The following is a 6,108-nucleotide window of genomic DNA, read 5'->3' as shown; positions in this document are numbered from 1 at the left end:
GTTCTGAAAAAATCTGTTCCTGAGCCTAAGCCATTCTACAGCTTATTAGCCTCAAGTCTGACTCAAGTATTGATCAAACAATAAATGTCAAAATTATTTTTATGATAGATTGATCCTGGTGATTAATAGCCACTTGACCTCATGTCTTCATTCATTATATGGCCAAAGGTTTTTGGATACCTGACCATCACACCAATATGTGGGCCTTCCATAAACTGTTGCCTCAATGCACACAATTCTTTAGAATGTCTTTGTATGCTGTAGTATTAACATTTCCCTTCAATGGAACTAAGGGGCCTAGCTCAAACTCGTTCCAACATGATAATACCCTGTGCACAAAGCAATATCCACAAAGACATGGTTTGCCAACGTTAGAGTGAAAGAACTTAAGTGGCCTGCACAGAGCCCTGACCTCAAGGCCACTGAACACCTTTGGGATTTGGAATGCCAACTGCACCCCAGGCCTCCTTGCCCGATATCAGTGCCTGATCTCACTAATGCTCTTGTGGCTGAATGGGCAAATCCCCACAGCATGCTCCAAACTCTAGTGGAAAGCCTTCCCAGAAGAGTGGGGACTAAATCTGGAATGGAATGTTCACAAAGCTCATATATGTGTGATGGTCAGGTGTCCACAAACTTTTGACCACATAGTGTATTCCTGATGACATTAAACATTTAAATGCATATAAATTTTCTAGTAATATAAAATTCTTTAGAAATTCTGAAAGGTGTCTTGGGCTTCTGTTTTTGTTTCACAGACCTGCCTAATATCTGTATACTTCATATATTTTTCTGTGTTTTAATTCACCTGCAAGATTTCTAGGTTATACTGAACCTTGAATTCATCAAGGCCAATACGGTTTTAAATTAATATATAAATTAATTTAGCTATTAACATATTTCCAATGCAATTGAGAAATCAAAGAGTACACCAATCTAATGTACTTACAGCCTCTAAATATGTTATAACATAGTAAATAATTACATCTTGAAATCCAGGACCATTTAAGGTAGAACCCTAGAGTGGTACATTGAATAATAGTTCTTCAGGAGAGTAGTAGTGCTTCAAGAGTTATAGAGGCACTGTGTAAAGATCTGTGTGTCTGTCCTATATTTTGCAATATTCTAAGCAAAATGAGCATCTAAATGAGCCAAAAATTTGACACAAATCTGTAAGAACAAGCATGATATATAATAACACTCACTGTTGTACTACTAATCACATCTTGATTACTTTCGTTGTATCTCTGTGCTATTTTTATGAAGTTATTTTTCACATATGAATACTATGTACTATTGTGACTACTCCAAGACTTCGCCATTCATTAAGTGGTACTCAACTACACCCCCGCCGCCACAACTATGTACTCTGTTCCAGATCAGAGTGAATACTATAAACAACAGCATACCTTACATGATAAAGTAAAGTTTTGTCAAGTAAGGTTCACAGATTCTAGTCTCTGGACCTGAACACCATTCTTACAAAATACATTTATACTCATTATACTCAAATAGTTGTTAGATGCATAAATGATTGAATGAAAGACAATAAACAACTATTCTTGTTCTTATCTCAGTTTGCAACTGACATTCAAGAGGTGTTAAGGAGAAAACTCTTTAATCTTACAGAACAGATAATTGAGTCTTCCATCATCCAACCTTGCAAACTCATCACTTAGAATCAAATAATAATGTTAACAAAATTAGAATCTTAAGACTGATATTATGAATGCACTGTATGTGCTTAATATAGGTATTAGCAGGCTACTCTTATTCAGAGGTAGGTGTGACTTGGGCTAACTCTTAAAATATGTTACAAGATCTTTAAAAAAGTGCAGCCAACACTACAGAACAAACAAAGATGAAAGGTTAAAATCCAAGAAAAGTGAATTTTCCATTGTCACAACAATTGTAAATGAGTGAAGTTGGAGAAACTTGATAAAATGATAAAGCATTTTAAGGTTTAGGATAATCTGTAAAACAAAAAAAAACATTCATGATCTAAAGTTTTTGGCTTTTTATTTTGCACTTCTGACCATCAAAAAATCAATTCAACAACTTTCGTTGGGAATTGTTTGACTGTTGGAAGGTTACGCATGTACCCATGGTTCTATGAATGAGGACATAAAACATCTTGTATGAGCACCTCTCCAGACTCTAACAGACAGTACTCATAAATAGTGCTGATAACATACTTTATTGAAGATGAAATTCAGCATGTTTATACTGCTTCATACTGAGGATATGAATGACTTAAGGATGAGAATCATTGAAAGTTCTAACACTGCTCTTTCATTGATTTGTATGGCAAGTTGCATGAACTGCTTAACACCAAGTTGAAGCATCACTATGGATCCATTGAGTTGTGTGAAGGTTAGTGAAATTCCATGTTTATAAGAAAGATTTTGACTAGTTTATCCACTCCCAGGGGCAAATTGTCAATCTGTCCCTGTTATGAAGACAATGCTGCCACTTCACTTGTAGGGTAGACCCGAAAAGAGATGCTTCTAGCTGACTCAAAAATATAATTCATTGTGCAAATAAGGGGTTTATGCCCAGTGTTTCACACTTTAGTGAGGACAATTACCACTTGCCTTCATACAACTGGTGCATATGGTCTGACCATTTCGAATATGCTAGTATATGGGGTCACTCCCAGGGCCATTCTCATCATCTGAAGATGTGTGGTCTGCGGTGCCACAGTGGCCTGTTCATCTGTTTGGCAAGAATGGGGCTATCAACACACAGAATACACAGTCCATTAGATATGCTGCACTGCCATCTACAGCAGAAGAATCAGTGGAAGATCATACAACTATAAATTTGTCCAATCATGCTACAATGCAGCCTGGACAAAGCATTTTTCTCTGCCATGTCTGTAAGACACCATTGTCTTCTATCAAGAATTCTTGCAGAACAGTCTGTGTAAGAGTCAAGTGACTCTTTTTATTACTGACATGATTGACAAATGATCAGGACATTTGTCTGGCTCAAGCGCTGCTGCTGGGACTGTCCATCTCACAGCCAATTGTCCAGATAAAGGAGTACACACAGATCCTGGTGTTGCAGGAACTCTAAGCAATTTTTTTTTCTAATGGATTAAAATATATTGAAAAGAATCCATCCAAAGAGTCTCTATTGGCTGTTTCTGTAGTAGGGGCTGCACTTTACTTAATATTTTGTGTTTTGTTTTGTGTGCTTTGTGCTTTTGTGGGGCAGAAACATATGCTTGGTAAGTGAACATTTAAATGTGTGCAGTAGTATTGCTGTGCTGGATGATCAGGCTGCACATTTAGGCAAATTGTGCAACCAAACAAATCATTTAACTGGAGACTCAATTAACTCAAGTCATTGAACATACTCAAGAATTTCAGCTTTGCTGACGGCAGACAAAGGCAAATAAAGGTAGCCTGCTGCATCAAAATGTCCAGTTTGTGTCTCAGGCAGAAGGTTTGTGTCTGTGCGCCAAAGACCTGTCCAGGTTTTAGCAGCCGTTCATGCAGAATATTTATACCAGGCTTCCAGGAATGGCGTTTGAGCCCTGTGCCAGGAATACAACCCACATTCACCATAGCATCATATGCTTTGCCAACTAGCACGTCAGCTAGTATTATATTCAGCTGCATGCTGCACTTACGAGCGAAGCTTCATCAGCCTGTACCAATAGTGAGCCCATCACTGTCAGTACCGGAGGCATTCTTCTTCTGCATCTGCCATTGAAGTCAGTATGTATGCCCTCTTCTTAGGTCATAGTTTCAATGTGCTTTTGCGTGTGCATAAGGGCTCTTTAATGAAGTTTATACATTGAGGGATAGCCCAGTCACACGAATTGGGTTTGGCATTTGATCAGCTGTGTCGAGTGGAAATTTAATTAAGACAGCCTTATTATCAACCTGCAGTGCATTTGCCGCTGCTGAGCCATACTCCTACATTACACTCTGTTCATCAGAATGCTTCGAGGGTGGGCTGTCAGCACTGTCTCCACCTCCACTCTCTCTCTTCTTCCTAGGGCTCTTCAGATGTGTCTGCTGTTCACTTCACTGCCTGCTGCGTCCATGCGGTGGCATTATGCTTCAGTTATGTCTCTGTAAATGCTTGTTAAAGATGCTTTGGTCCCAAACAATATAGTCACTGTCCATCATTCAACTCCATGTGGGCCTACCAGCACAAACAGCTTACAAGATATGAACAGCCGAGCTGCAGGTTAGAAATTGATAGTGTAGTTACTGAGCTCCTCAGGGTAATGACTGTTTGAGTTTCACTGGAATCCACTAAGGTGTTCATGAATTACAGCTTTTAGATAAAGTCCACCCCAGGTGGATTGATTGGCATATGGCTCCTATAATGTTTTTTTAAAATGTCAAGATGTATTTGGCTATTCTTGAAGAACACTATCTTTTGAGTATTTTTCCACCAATTTTGCAAGAATTAGCAAAGGATTAGGACTAGTTAGCAAAACTACACTATAAAAAAAATTCAAGCCTCTCCAGCTTAAAATTTTCTAGTGAACCATTGCAACTAAAAATTTTAAAAGTTGGCTTAATTAAAGTTCAGTGAACCATTTACTGTAAGTTGTGGTGACAACCCTATAATGCTGGATGAAATAGAAATAGAATAAATAAAACCAGTGATTCAATAATATAATTCATGTCGTACTAGCTATTTTTGTTATAGTTCACCTAACTATTGCACCATTATTGGAAAGTTGACTGAGCCATAAATTTTACACTGTGTGTAATTATATAGCATATAATGAATCATACATTACTCACTTACTTTCAGTAACCGCTTTATCCTTGTTAGTCTCACAGTGGAGTCAGTGCCTATCGTGGGAACGTTAGGTATGAAGTGGGAACACACCCTTCATGGGACCCCAGTCTATCGCAGGACACTAAGCACACAACATTCATATACACCTAGGGAGAATTTATCTTAGCCAGTCAACCTACTGGCATGATGTCGGGAGAACACACAGACAATGACCTAAATTCAGGATGAAACTTGGGACTCTGGAGCTGTGAGACCTTATATGAGGCGTGGGAGGGTAGCAGTGGGGTGGTGTGGGAGAACTTAAAACAAGTAATGCAGCTGTATTCTGGATCAGTTGCAGGGTCAGATGGTGTGCAGGGTAGACTTGCCAGGAGTGAGTTGCAGTAGTCCAGTCTTGAAATGGAAAGGGACTGAAAAAAGCATTTGAGTGGCCTCCGGGAATAGAAATGACCAGAGGAAAAGCCTGCATGACTGAGTCAGGTTAGCAATGTGAGGTGAGAATGAAAGTTGGTTTTCCAGGACTACCCCAAGATGCATACAGTGACACCTGGTGAGATCTGAGAAGTGCCCAGGGAGATCACAAGATCTTGACATGGGGATGTATGTATCTCGAAGGATGTGAGAAGCTCAGTCTTGCTGGGATTATTTTCAGCTGATGAGCTCCATAACAAGATATCTGCCAGACATGCTGAGATCCAAAAAGAAACAGAGTGTCTGAGGAAGGAGAGGAAAGGATGAGTTGAGTGACATCAACATAGCAGTGGTATGAAAATCCAGGTGAGGATATAACATCACTGAGAGAGGGAGAACAGAAGAGGAGCAAGCACTGAGCCTTGTGGGACACCACTGGAGAGTCTGCATAGAGCAGATTTGGATCCCATCCATGTCACCTGATATGACCATCCCTCCAGGTAAGAAGCAAATCACCACCATGCTGTCCCATAAACAAAATGTTCCAAAATGCTCCTCATCGATTAATACTAAGTTTGTTACCAAAAACATATACTCCTACTTGTCTGAAAAATGATGCATTGCTACACCAGACCTAACCAATCATGTAGGGTAAAATTCTCTCCAGTGATCACACAACAGTCTCTCTGCATTGAAAGTAAACATGACAAAAGAAACATAGGTTTAGTTAAAGGAATGATAATTTATGTCTCATTTTGTTCTAGTAAATAATTTTTTTAAATGATAGATATTTCTGCTCCAAAAGGCACAGTTTATAGAGCAAAAACCTATTCTCTCACTTGCCAACTATCTGCGGTTCCAGCAACATATGCAGGTAATGTTTCAGTGTTTTATTTTAGACAGCTATGCCTCTATTTTGCCATATAC

Source organism: Pangasianodon hypophthalmus, chromosome 21, assembly GCF_027358585.1.
Source record: "Pangasianodon hypophthalmus isolate fPanHyp1 chromosome 21, fPanHyp1.pri, whole genome shotgun sequence".
In the NCBI taxonomy this organism is placed as follows: domain Eukaryota; kingdom Metazoa; phylum Chordata; class Actinopteri; order Siluriformes; family Pangasiidae; genus Pangasianodon; species Pangasianodon hypophthalmus.
Note: the sequence above shows the minus strand (reverse complement) of the source record.